The sequence below is a fragment of the Acipenser ruthenus genome, chromosome 13 (genome assembly GCF_902713425.1).
Source record: "Acipenser ruthenus chromosome 13, fAciRut3.2 maternal haplotype, whole genome shotgun sequence".
Classification (NCBI taxonomy): domain Eukaryota; kingdom Metazoa; phylum Chordata; class Actinopteri; order Acipenseriformes; family Acipenseridae; genus Acipenser; species Acipenser ruthenus.
In genome coordinates, this window is record NC_081201.1 from 36,738,927 (window position 1) to 36,754,379 (window position 15,453).

Genomic DNA, 15,453 nt, shown 5'->3' on the forward strand with positions numbered 1-15,453 from the left:
GGAGTGTTGAATTTAAATCAAGGGAACTAATGTTAAAACTTTACAATGCATTAGTAAGACCTCACCTAGAATATTGTGTTCAGTTCTGGTCACCTCATTACAAAAAGTATATTGCTGCTCTAGAAAGAGTGCAAAGAAGAGCAACCAGAATTATCCTGGGTTTAAAAGGCATGTCATATGCAGACAGGCTAAAATAATTGAATCTATTCAGTCTTGAACAAAGAAGACTACGTGGCGATCTGATTCAAACATTCAAAATCCTAAAAGGTATAGACAATGTCGAGCCAGGGGACTTCTTTGACCTGAAAAAAGAAACAAGGACCAGGGGTCACAAATGGAGATTAGATAAAGGGGCATTCAGAACAGAAAATAGGAGGCACTTTTTTACACAGAGAATTGTGAGGGTCTGGAACCAACTCCCCAGTAATGTTGTTGAAGCTGACACCCTGGGATCCTTCAAGAAGCTGCTTGATGAGATTCTGGGATCAATAAGCTACTAACAACCAAACGAGCAAGATGGGCTGAGTGGCCTCCTCTCGTTTGTAAACTTTCTTCTGTTCTTATGTTCTTATGTTCAATCAGCATCCATGTTTAAAGTCCTTGTTTCTTCTATATATTTTAATTTCCCCTGCAGAATAGCACAGAACGCAGAATAGCAAAGACGAGATGACCGTGCAGCCCTCACACTCTGAGGATGGGTCCTAAAGGCACAATGATGTGGTGAAGTGCTACTGTGGTGTGTGTTGAAAGCTCACACTGAGAATGTAGTTATTTAAATATAGGTCTTCATAGTCCAATCTTCAGTAATTTCATACACTATATATATATATATATATATATATATATATATATATATATATATATATATATATATATATATATATATATAATTTGTTTTTTTACCTCATTATGTGGTCGGTTGCAGAAAAAAAAAAAAAACAAGGTGCTGTGTTCATTGTCACTGCTGTGCTGGCTCAGGAAGTGTGCCTGTACTAAATATGTCTTCCAGGCTGGTCTCAGGCCAGGAATAAAATGCAATGCTTTGGCTGACTAAATGTGTGAGTTACAAGACAGTGGTACTACAAGATGTTGACTGTGTTTGCTCAGGGATAGTGTCTGAATAAATCTAAATCTGCATCCACTGCTATAAAAATGCATTTACCCTCTTGGGTATTGCTCTGGGTAGCTGAAAGCAAAGAGCAGTCTTTGCATTGTGTTAGGGGTTGTCACCCCATTGTCACTCTAGGCAGTGCTGCCCTGTTTCAGCTCTAAAAGGGTTGTTATATGCAGGAGGCCTTTTCCCTGCTGTAACATGGTAATTTTGGAGTTAGAATTAGGGACTGTCGGTGTCGATAAAATAAATCAGATTTAAACAAGCCTTTTTTTCAAAGGAAAAGCAAATATTTTCAAATTTACATAGCTCTAAAAATAAATCCAAAATCAGTAACTATTTTAATAAAAGGAATGTACAGATCTCTCAGGGAGGGTGGTGTTACAGCACCCAGTATCAAATGCTGCACTGTTTCTTTAGACTTTTTTTTTTCCCCCAGCCTATGAGTACACTTTTTCTGTGGGGTCACTAGCACACTCCTGGGAACCCCGTTGATTAGGAGACGGCTCTACATCTGTAGAATCTATTTGCTGTTCATGCAGACTCATATTTCATTATACAGAGGGCCGGTGGAGTGGGGGGTTTCGGTTCAGATGTTATATAAATTTCAGAGCAGTATGTCACACTGCTTCCTTAGCCGTGCTCTCCTGAATTGAAGTGCCAGGCCTCCTGAATGCGAGAACCCTTTCTCCTGAGACAGACTGTAAGCAGAAAGGCAGAGCCATTCTGCAGATCCCATTTGGCTCCCTCTTACTCCTCTCTTTTATACTTGGTAGTGGAGGTTCTATGGCATTGACTTTCTGCTTTCCCACAGCTAGATATGTGGAACTGAGAGGCAAACACTGACAGCTTCAGTACTGGAGGTGGTGTGCTTTAGGCTGACCATATGGCTCTGGGTTCACTGGTACAGTCTGGGGCATTTCAGGTTTTGTTTTGTTTTTGGGTTTTTTAACCACACATCCCATTTCATTCAGTAGATTTTACTGCTCCCTTTTCTTTGAAACAGGACTACAAGAACCAGAATGTATTTTGATTTGATTAAAAACCTGAACTCTACCAAACTGCCCCAGTTAAACTTAGAGCCATGTGGTGACCCTATCCTCTTCTGGCTGTCAACCCTAAAAGTACAGCAGGTTCTGGTTGGGGCAATAGATTTGCCTGTCTATGAAACTCTGCACAGTTTACAGCAGACCATTGATGAAAACAGTATCTTCTCAAATACCACAAATGCAATTTTTCCATAGGTCTGTAACCACGTGTCTAATCTAACAGCAACACGAAATGTTACCGGCACAGGGCATTCATGACTGCGCCTGGTTTGGGGAGGCATAAATTCTTAGAGATGACAGTTGATGTTCCTTTTTTCCCTGGGCATATTTAGGGTCATGAGAAGAAACCCTTCACTTGGTAATGCCTTTTCAATAATTACACACATCCTCCAGAGAACACAAAGGGGGCACAGTTCCAATGTTGTTTTCTGTCTCTCCCGCAATAAGTGTTCTGCATGAAAGGGCCCAGGAGGGGCTTCCAAGGAGGCCAAGGGCTGGCCCACAGCAGCCCTTGAAGAGCTGACCTGGGCAGACAAAGGGAGCTGGCTACTTTAATGCCCACCAGATGTGGGGTAGGTTGACAAGCCAGTCATGGAAGGACTAGGAAGATTGTGTGCTGTTCATTTGAAATCATTTATGCGAAGACTATCTTCAAAGGCTTCACTGGCCATCACTGACCATAAGAAATAAAGGAACTTGGTGTAATATTAGGGCAAAGACTAAGCATGTAGACTATTTTAAATTAGGGTATGTGCAAAGACCCAGATATCGCATAGGGCAAAAACCATCTCCCATTTACGTTGTTATATCTTTGATTCTGATGACGGGAGTCTGAGTTTGTAACTTTGCTATTATAATGAAAGAGAATTTTCTCTATTTTGGCATATCAACAGTGCAGTTTAGGCTTGCTAAAGGGCATTCTAAAAAAAACTACACAACCTTTGAGAAATGGGCACCATTTACTGTACATATTCCTACACTGCACCTTTTGATTCCTAACATGCCAACTTATAGTTCTGAGCTATACTTATACTCTGATATAGAGACTTTTACTTGACTCCCAGCTGGAATACATCCAATTAATACCACTTTGATAATAATGTGCACTTCTAAAACAAAATACATTCCTGACTTGCAGGGCTTGTGTTGCACAGAGAAGAAATCATGAGATCCAAGCTGAAGTGAGCTATTTGGAAACTGGAACACACCTACTTAATTATGGGTTCTTAAACATTTAACATAATGTAACAGAATTTTGGTTTAGTTTATAGTGTGGGGTTATTCCTTGTCACTCATATCGTTCCTCAGTACAACTTCAGTAAAGAATTACTCCCCACAATTATGCGTCTTAGTTCTCTAAATGTGAAAAACGTAGCATGCCGCTTAGAATATCCTCTGGCTAGTGGCTTGTTTAGTGTCTACAGCATGCAGTTCGTTCCATGCCAGACACTTAAAGTATTTGCAGTTTTTGAGCTAGAACTTGGGGTTCCAATTAAAATGCAATTTCATCTACTATATATGAGATCCTGTGAGGTCATAATCTGGAATCAGCATAATTTAATGTTGTAAATAATACTACTACTACGACTACTACGACTACTACGACTACTACTACTACTACTACTACTACTACTACTACTAAGAAGAAGAAGAAGAAGAAGAAGAAGAAGAAGAAGAAGAAGAATTACAGTGACATTATTGTCTATATAAGGTTGTTTTTGCAAAAGCAGAGAAAATGTGTCTATATTGTCTTTTTCAGTGGCAGAGCAATACCCAGCTGGATTGCTAGATGAAGAGTAATCGCTGGTCAAAGGAAGGAGAGTGAAAACAACTGAGCCTTTGTGCTAGAATTCCATCACATTGCAACACGTACATGGCACATAAAGAGAGTTACAAATTAGCCGAATTCCGACATGTTATAAAGTACATGTAATAAATCTACCGACAGATCATTTACCATTCCATGAAATGACCAATGCACCCTGTTAGCCCTGTTTCAGTGCGGGTCACTTTGGGACCGATAAACATAACTGATGAATAAAACACAGCAGTGAAACAATATTAGATTGGGATGAATAACTGCACAATGTAGTTAGATTGCAGTGTTTAATTGCAACCGTAACAGCAGAAAACACTTATCGTTCACTTCTGGTAATACAGTTACACTGTAATAGGGATCGTAAATCACAAGTATAAGCTAGTAGTAGTCAGAAAACAGCAGGTCTTTTTTTTATAAAGGTACTGAAGATGTATGTGAGTAGTGACTGAATAGAATGATTATCTTTCAATTCTGTGTCACAGCTTCAATTTCAGTCATTGAACCAGTTATCTGAAAGTATGCAGCACCAGGATTACAATTGGCTCAACGAACAGCTTTGTAAGAATATTTGTATGTATGTATGAATTCACAAACAGCAAACACCTCTCTATCCAAGGAGAATCAGGATCCAACAGGATACTCATCAGTCACTAGAAATACTTAATAAAGAAGAAAAGTTATTGATAAACTGAAAACACTCTATTTTTATAATTACTTACAGATATGTATGTATGTATGTAGTTTGCACTTGTAATGCATGCATATTGGAAGAATAAAGGGAGCAATCTCACAGCTCAGCTTGAAACTTTTAGAACCATTCTGCCCTATTAATTTGCCAAATAATTCACTTTGGGATGTGTGGTATGGTGGGGGTGCCATTTAATATGCACAACAACACACTCCAGGGTCTTCAGATATGGCCCCAAATCTGCAGGCTTGAGCTGTTTAACACAACACCCCTAGTCATGCAAATATTGGACCATATTTGAACACCCTGTAATGTGTGATTGCTTTCATAGTATATGCAATTATCTATAAATCTGTAATGTATCTAATTACATTTTCCTGTCTGCCATTAAATGTAACTGAAAACAACTGAGGTGACCCTCTCTAGCTGTCTACTGAAGTGTTTGTCCACAGTCTGGTATCCAGAAGGATTGCTTTTTGTTGTGGCTGACTGAGAAAGGTCAGGGCTCTTACTCCTCCATGCTCCTCCTCTGGGCTGCTGTACTCAGATTAGTTTACTGAGATTCCTGTTTTGAACTCTCTTGCCTTCCTGTACAGCTCCATTTGGAAATTGCATTATGTGAAATTGTATTATGGCTTGCAACAAAATGGAAATAAAAGTTATTTCCACAAATGAATTAGAAATAATTCTCTGTGGGCAACATTTGATCAAATCATCTCTTTGCACTTCATATTTTTTAGTCCACAGGGTGACTGGAATATCAAGGTTCAGCTTGGCACATTCTTGTGCTTCCACGCTCCTCCTGCTCTGTAGCAAACAATTCCTGCCAATATAAACAAACCAGCACTCTAAGGTGTCTGGAAAAGACAGGCGGCTGTGGGACACAGAAGAGAATTAAGCCCCCTCAAACATTTCCACCACAACAGTGGCCCTTCGATATAAAATAATACCGAACAGGCAATACAAGGTTTTGCGAGGAATTGATTAATAATGGAACGAGACCTTGCATATGATGAATTTGAGATACATGTGTGATGTTTAGTCTACAGGATTGCAGTATTGTGTTTTTTTCAGCACATTTCAGATTATGTGTTTGTGATTGTTAATGTAATACATATCCCAGGGATAATGTACATATACCTTGAGGCTATTTGATCCATGGGTTGGCTCCACTAAGATACCCCTGGCTGAAAAAATCAGTCATCGGTGTTCAATGAAGTATGAAGGCTGAAGGCTGGTGCACCATCATGACCAAGTTTCCATTATCAACCACTGCTATTTGATTAGATTAAATCACTGTATTGATGGATAAGGACAAGTTGGTGCAATGTAAGCAGATTTCTATTAACCTATTAGACTATGATTAGGAAGAGAGCGTCAACAAAAGGAGATCAACTGCATTGACAAGTACAGTAACATGGTCCTGTGCCCATTACGTAAGCTGTCTGCAGTCTGTATCTTTGAGGAGAGCTTCAACATGTGAATGGCTCTACTAACTTTGTGGATAAATGTTTGCAACAGGTTATTTTCTGACTTTTACTGTAAAGTCCATTAAAACTCATGTTTTGTTTTTAGTTTCGTTACAAGCATTTGTGGATGAAGGCCATCAGAATGATGCTGTTGGAAGTTTAGTACTTTGGATGAGATGCAAAACCACAGTGTTTTGTGCTTTGTGAATAATAAATTTTCCATATGGCAGAATAAGAGCATCTGGAAAAGGACATCTTTTGGGCAACCCTAATAGAAAATGAACATTATTAAGATGTTCTGTTCTCTTAGAACACCTAAAAGAAAACAAACACTTTTTTTGTAAAAGCATGTAACATTTCCAGGATTACCAGTAAGATGTTACTCTATTTAGTATACTGTAAGCAAATTTAAAAATTCAACACAAATCTTATGCAACAAATTGGAAACCAATTTGAATATTACTTACATACTTTACACCATAATGTTTATTTTGTGCATCTAAAGTATATTCTCAAACAGTTCAAATAAACATGTTTAAAATCCATTGTCCATATATATATATTTAATTCTGACTTTTACTGTAAGGTCCATTAAAACTCATGTTTTGTTTTTAGTTTCGTTACAGGCATTTGTGGATGAAGGCCATCAGAATGATGCTGTTGGAAGTTTAGTACTTTGGATGAGATGCAAAACCACAGTGTTTTGTGCTTTGTGAATAATATATTTTCCATATGGCAGAATAAGAGCATCTGGAAAAGGACATCTTCTGGGAAACCCTAATAGAAAAAGAACATTATTAAGATGTTCTGTTCTCTTAGAACACCTAAAAGAAAACAAACATGGTCCTTGGCGACATCCAATAGTCCAGGTTTCCCCTCTGTGAACTGGTGTGCAGTTTTGAGTTAAACATATTGTACATATATTGATGCCCAGGCAATGCTGTTCTGCTGGGTGACAGCGCATGTTTTGATGACAGTGACTTGAAGCCTCTTATAGTACACAGTAGCGTGTTTCCAATTCTTGGCCAGATATTAATGCCTGTCATGAAAAATACCTGCTTTAGTCAGCAGACACCTGAAGCAAGGTTATTTAATTTCCTTACCCAATAAAGTCTAATATTACAACTAATGGAAAAAAGGTGCTGTTGAGATAATATGCCATTAAAGAATTCTGACCATTCGGTTTCCAACCAGGCAGCTGAAAAAAGGAAGTTTTAGTACCTGGAGGAAAAATGCAGAAACAGAGAACTTTATTCACCGTACGACAGTTAACAAGGCAGGCAGAAGAATCTCCCTCAGCCAAGAAACACATCACAGCCACACAGCAGAGTTACTGAAAAAATAAATTGAGCTAAATCTATGAATTTCTATACCCTCCTCTCAAAGTCTTAAACAATCACTAGGAGACCTCAACAACAGGGGTAGGAATCAATTTCTGGTTTGCAGACTTTGGCTTATAATAATGTCTTTATTTTTGTATTTTATTTATTGATTGATTGATTGATTTAGTTTGATATTTGCGCTCCTCTACGGGTGCCCCCCCTGTCAGACAGACTTGCAATGTGTGCCCATAGCAACCCCAACTGTGACGGGCATATCGGTGAATTTATAGTCATGTGAGGCAAATTGACTTTACCTTTTAGCTCTAATTTAAAATCAAGCTATATTAAGAGAGATCCGCTGAATTGTGTTCTTGAAGCAGAATTCTACCAGTTTAGGATAACAGCGGGTATGTAATTCTTTTTTGTTTTTTTCATTTTATAAATGCTGTCTCAAATTTTATATGAGTAAATGCAGCTATCAGATATGTCTCACGCATTAGACTGCTATCTCACGCTCACACGCATCCCTAAGATTATCTCACACATTTTGAGTAAATGTTAGTGGTGTCAATTAATTGCAGTTAAATCCGTGATTAACAACAAAGTTGAATAAGACGTTAATGTTTGTAACTTGGGTCAATGTCAAATCCGGTTTGCCTGTACAAGGTACCAGTAGCCCATTTTGAGTCAATATATAAAGATTTAAAATATTTTTTCTCAGGGGCTGCAAGAGACAACAGTACATCCAGGGCCTCGGGCACAGGACTTGGAGCATGGAAAGCTGCTTTCCAAGCTTTTGTACTGTGGTAACCATGGAGACTACAGGCCCGCCTTCTATATACGTGCAAGAGGAGAGAGGAGTACATTTTAAAACAAACTATTAAGTGCTGGTTGGATTAAAAACCTGGACTATTGGATGTCACCAAGGACCAAAGATGAGAGTCCCTGACTTAAGCAATGATCTAACACCACACCTGGAAAGTCTCGCTCTTTGACCTTGAATCTCACTCTTTGGGGCTGTAAATCTCACTCTTATGGAAAGCCAGTCCTTGGCATCTCTGAGCTACAGAAAATATTGGTTGTTTTTCAAGCAAAGATTCTGACTTGCAGAAGTGATAAGCAAGGCTTTAAAAGAATTGATCTTTTCCTGTGCCACAGGTTAGACACCTTTCCTTAGTTTTCCGGTTGTGTGTGTGGATGACTCCCCACTTCTCTCCCATAATTTCTGACCTCTCCCTTAGTCCCTCAGAGTTGTATTAGGAATATTGATAGGGAATTAATTATTTAAAATGTACAGAGCACGTACGCATATAGTTAACTCCCTTTATGGAGAACAAGTCTCAACAGTGCCCAATGAAATCTACCAAACTGTAGTACACTTGACCACAATTGGAATCCTTACAAAAAGACTTGCCAGGTAGTTGTTTTCTTTAGAGCTGTGTCTCAGACTCAACAGGATTGTTACAACATGTGTAGTTTGTATAAAAATAATTATCGGGAGGTTTATCCCAACAGGCATATGCAGTATTGGCAGATTATGACTGTGTATTTCATTGAGATGCAACAATTAATAGATTCATTGTTTACATTCATTAATTGACCAATCACTCTTGTGCTTTATTTGGTGCCTCATGCAGCAAGCTACCTACAAACACTTGCTTTCCTTGAGTGGTGCTAGAAGCTCTTCTGTTTAGTGATGAGAAATGGCAGAATATATGTATACAGTATATATATATATATATATATATATATATATATATATATATATATATATATATATATATATATATACACAGACGTGCTCAGATTTGTTGGTACCCTTACAGCTCATTGAAATAATGCTTCATTCCTCCTGAAAAGTGATGAAATTAAAAGCTATTTTATCATGTATACTTGCATGCCTTTGGTATGTCATAGAATAAAGCAAAGAAGCTGTGAAACGAGATGAATTATTGCTTATTCTACAAAGATATTCTAAAATGGCCTGGACACATTTGTTGGTACCCCCTAGAAAAGATAATAAATAATTGGATTATAGTGATATTTCAAACTAATTAGTTTCTTTAATTAGTATCACACATGTCTCCAATCTTGTAATCAGTCATTCAGCCTATTTAAATGGAGAAAAGTAGTCACTGTGCTTTTTGGTATCATTGTGTGCACCACACTGAACATGGACCAGAGAAAGCAAAGGAGAGAGTTGTCTGAGGAGATCAGAAAGAAAATAATAGACAAGCATGGTAAAGGCAAAGGCTACAAGACCATCTCCAAGCAGCTTGATGTTCCTGTGACAACAGTTGCAAATATTATTAAGAAGTTTAAGGTCCATGGAACTGTAGCCAACCTCCCTGGGTGCGGCCGCAAGAGGAAAATCGACCCCAGATTGAACAAAAGGATAGTGCGAATGGTAGAAAAAGAACCAAGGATAACTGCCAAAGAGATACAAGCTGAACTCCAAGGTGAAGGTACATCAGTTTCTGATCGCACCTGATATTCTGATATCGTGTATCCTTCCACACTAGGGATACCATGGCAGCCAACCACTGCAAATGCCTGTATTATTAATAAAACCTGGACGCCTGAGCATCGTTTCAACGTCAAACCCTTTGTGTGTCTCTCGTTCTCTCAGCGGACTGTACCCACACTTTTATTAATTCTACCCACACTGTAAAAGAACACCCCTGTTACAATGGCATTAAATAATTCTGACCATTCTGTTTCCAACCAGGCAGCTGGTAAGAGGAAGCATAAGTACCTGGAGGAAAGTACTTGGGCCTTTTTGCATAGTGGTGTATTATATATACTATGTCAGACCTATTCATTTGTGCTACTCTATATTTAATATTAAGAGTTCATAGTCCATCAATTTCTCAGGCAATGTTTTCAGCTAAATCAGCCTCTTGAAAGTAAAGCATTTAATAAAGTAACAAGTTTCCAAGCATGCATAATGAAAAATGGTGTGGAAGTATTATTTTCTTTGGACTGTGAAAATAAATGCAAGGCTTGCCGTGGCCCCAGAAGATTTACAACAGCTTGAGCTGGCACGTTGTGAGAACAAAATAGAGCCTGGTAAAAAAACCTGAGCGGAAGGTGGCAGATTTATACATCTCAATGATACAACCACTTTAAATATGAGGACTAGGGTCAGTTAACTGGAATAGAGCTAATAAAACATGTCAAAAGTTCAACTCTTAACCTTCTTTACAGTGAAACCCTCTTTCAATCATTGAGCATTATATTATCTCTGAGCTGGGATAACAGATGATTTACAAACTTTTGTTTACAGCCAAAGCTTAAAGGAATCCATGTTCAATCAAGAAGATTCAGTTGAGCAGTATTAGTGTCAGAACCCCCTTCTGCTGCTGTTATTAATCTGTATGACTATTCAAACATGTTTGTTCATATACAGACTATCCTGTATACACCTGTGTTGCGCTCAAAAAAATTAACTTTTTGATTATAACCTATTTGTAAATCCGCTGGCCTTTGCCTTGTGGAGAATACCACTTCTAGGGGTGTGGATATTGGACCATATTTGAACACCCTGTCATGTGTTACTGCTTATGAAAAAGTCATCAAATAAATATAAAAACAATTATTTTTGCAGACTGTATCTACTTCAATTAGCATTTTATTATCTATTACAGTTCTGTCAGATTTACAATCTATTATACTGCAGCCAATTGCTATCCTCTCTTCAGATCCAGTTACAATTTGATTGTGTTCTTGTGTTGCCTTTTCCTCCAATGACATCACAGGATGTCAGTCGAGATCCTGGCCTGAAATCTTGTTGCCATGTGAAGATGTGTGCGGTTTCCCTGGCGCCTACACCCTAAAATTATAGAGCCAGAAAAACTTGCCAGAAAAAAGGTCCTTCTGAAATATGTTTTTGTTGTTGTTTTTGACAACATAGCTTCCAATTGTAAGTTGAATACACATATTGCCTGCTGATAAACACATTGGGAACTACATATCAATCATCTGTAGTAGACTTTTCTTCATACAAAGTCAGCTATAAAATGTATCCCAGGCTGGTGAGGTTTCAGGGTGTCTGTCCAACAGGAAATAGTGACTGGATGTGGGGACCCACCAATCCAGTCAACAGACATTGGCTCTAGACATCCTAGGGGACCTTGTGAGAGCATCAGTAGACCAAACAAACCCAATTGACACAACCGAGTCCCACAGATGAGAATGCAGCATGAACTATACATCACTGCCTTTGTCTATTCATGAAAAAATGAACTCCCTGACAGCTAATCTTGGCATTTACTCAACATATCCTTACAGCACAAGGGGTAAATCGTGTAAAACAGCAACAGACTGAATTCAAATTGCACCCCCTGTCTTTGTTACATCCAGACAGAGACACTTTATAGCTCTGGCTTTTAGTTGTAGTCCCTTGTGCTGTTTTCACATGGCTCCTCACTGAGGAGAGCTGCCAAATGGTTTTGTGTTTTGTTTAGTTTTTTGAGGTTTCCTCTGAATTTGTTAACGTTTAAAATGGAAGAAAAAACACTTTTAAAATGAAATACATTCGGAATGCCTCTATCCAGCCAGAAAATCCATTTTGAGAATGGTGAATGGCTTATATCAAATAGATACTGTATCTCTCTGTTAGTGGGTTTCAGTCCACTGAGGAAATATAGACGCACATAGACTGTTAAAACCACGCAACCAAACTATTTTACCTGTTGCTAAATTGCTTTTTGGTCTTAAATCTCGTCGTAAAAAAAGGAGATTTTTCCATTTGATAAAAATAATATGCTGCAGCTGTAGGGCAGCCTTTGTTGGAGAGTTAATGAGTTTTTATCTGAGTAACTTCATTGTGAAAATAAGTAATTATGGGTATTTGTGTGTAGAAAGCATTAAACTATTTCACCCTTCTTGGCAATGCAGATCTGCCCAGTCGTCTCCTGTGCCAAGGCGCAGTGTGAATGCTTCTATTTATGCTATCTATGTAACAGCCTTGGCTTAGATGAACTAAGTCACACCTAATGTAGAGAATGACCTTTCGCCTCTATACAAGCAGAACATGTAGCAAGTGTTGGCTTGGGGCACAGACCTTTGGAGGATCCCTGTCAGGGTGTTTGATTTATAGCGGGCCAGACTTTGGTGGGCTGGCCTGGAAAACAGGAGAGCTAGTGTATTTGAAAAAGTGTGACAGTATTTCAAGATTGTTTCCTAACTCTAATACCCAGGCAGGCCCTGGTGATGCGTTTTTGACTGCATGTGTCAAGTTGGACATTTTTACCAGAACATCAGGGAGGGGCAGAGAAAGGGTTAGTAGTGTCACAAGTGCTTTTATGAGTTCATGCTAATCCCTATTATTTCATGACAGACCCCCTCCGTTTGCTTGTTAGGATTGTATAGAAATGCAGAAAAATGGAATTCCATCAATTGGATTAGTAGTGACAATGCCTGAGGCTTCCCATAAAGTTTGGTTTCTTCGCACAATGCACATTTATTTCTAAGTCCAACTCTACATGCTGAATGTGAACCTTCATTCAGTTAGGTAGTTTAAAAAAGTGAATTTCCCTAGGGGAGCTGATAATATCTGATTTTAAAGCATTGCAAGCTCTGTAATTAAAAAGGTGATTCACTCGATAATCCCTTGGCTGATTCATCTCTGACAGGACAGGAAAAGTTCAGCGTAAAACAAAATCACTTTAACCAGTGCCAGGAAATACAGATTCAATTAGGCTGTGAATTTCCCCTTAAGATGATTTTATTTTATTAAATACATTTTGACTTCACAACAGATTAACAACAAGCTGTGCTGCCTTTGGTGTAAATTAACCTGATAACAATTACTTTTGTCCCCCAGAATGGAATCTTCTATTTCTAGAATGTTAATGTCATCATACCGTCATCACACTATACTTTTCTAGATTTTGGAAATTGGGAGTTGATGTATAGTCTTATCATTCTGCTACCTGTAATTTCAAAATATTTTGAGGGAATTGTACATAATGCATTGATATGTGTAAAATAGCTTCTTACTGCTTGGCAATCAAGATTTCATTAGAAACATGCCATATTAGTGACCCTAGGAAAGATACATTAAAGACACAATGAACCCCATAAACCTTTAGAAGATGGCACGATATCCTCAGCCAAGTTACTAGAGCATATTAGCAAGTTCCAAATCAGATAGGCATTAAATACAAGGCAGTGAATCAGGGGGCTCAGATAACATCATACGAGAAACAGAATTACAGTGTGGTATTTTGTTCAGCCAACTCTTATGGTTTACATTATTCATTATTTTGCTTTGTGTTTTAGCTTGATTGTTAGTCTTGGTAATGATATTTAAACTCTACATCCTTTCCCTTTGAAGTTGTGTGTTTGGGAAATGTTTTCTTTCAAGTTCTTGCAAATTACAGAACACTACATTATTGTACACTACATTACAGTACACAACAATACAGTACACAACATTAGAGTATATTATATTACATTACACTACATTACAGTACATTAGATTACAGTACATTACAGTACACAACATTACAGTACATTACATTACAGTACACAACATTTTGCCCTTCTTTGATGTTTTGGGTAGTTTTGCCAGCAGTTTGTTATTTAGTAAATTTCAGTAAACAGAAAATTAATCAAGTATATGGACTAATTAAGCAAACATTGTCAATTAAAATAAAAGCAATACCATGATATTGCTTATGTTCTATTTTTAACGTGATCGCACATTGTTTAGATCGTGTGAATAGTGTATAAGTATAGTTTCTGATAAATTCCTTCAGGGCAACTTCTGGCAAAGACATTCAATTGCTTGTCAGCTCTTGTTAAGCTGTTTGGGGTATTGAAAATGGTGTAGGCTAATTGAGGTTGACCAGGTGTGATTAAAACGAAGCAACATCCCTCTAATTATTTAATTATAGTACCCACATCAGGATGAATTATACCAAGCGGGTGTTGGCTTTAAAGAAAACAACAGGAAATGAATAATTAAGTTAACTTGCCCTTAAGGATCATTGAATTGCTTTTTTTTAAGTATGAATAAACATACTGGAAATTCTAATCTAACTGCATTGTTGCACATTAATGTATTAGGAGATTGTTGAATGGATTAGGTGATGAAAGTTTGATCCATGGAGGGTGCTAAACTGGCAGGACCTATATTCCAATTCAGTCAGTGGAATGAGCAAAATGTGTCATGAATAAATTATAGAGGAGGCCTACATAGTTTTGCAATCTGCCAATGCTGCAGTGAAAGTCTGCTTGATCTTTTGGTTCCAGTCTGTTTTCATTAAGTCTTGTGCTTTCCTTGGAAAACCCTGCCCAAAATGAAATGACCCAGCAATAAGAACTTACACAAGCACATCCAATGTGTGTTAGGTTTACCCTGTCCACTGACCCAGCATTATTTACATGAAATGCCTAGATGACTATTCTTTGAATGGCTTTGGCTGGGGCGGAGAGAATTGTTCATAAGTTTCATAAGTATGGACCCTTTTTCTTCTACATGATCCCCTTTCCCCATTTGGAAAAAAAGAAGTCACTGATCGCAGAATTAAGCCTGCAGATTGGAAACAAAAAAAATAAAAATAGGATTCACTTTTTGACTTTGTAATCACCTGCCATGCTTAATCGAGTTCACTGAGTCCCAATTATTACGCTCACACCCTGAGCCAAGCCGTCTGCCTGTCAGACTCAGCTGAGATAAAGATTCATCTAATGGGATTTCATCTAATTTGGTTACAAGAATCTGCAGCCTTAGAGTTGGATGAGTGCGTTTATTTTTCTAAGGGGCGTACTAGAGGTCTCTGTCAAACTAGACAGTTATTATATTCCATGTGAAGGAATGTTTTTTTTTATACATGGGTATGACATAACTTGTTACATGAGAAGTACAACAAAAATGACCAAAGCTATCTGAATCTGAGACATAAGCACATACAAATGGAGACTCATAGGCACTGACTGGTTTCCTGTGGTCTGTTGACAGTAATTTAAATGTGTAGCACAGGATTG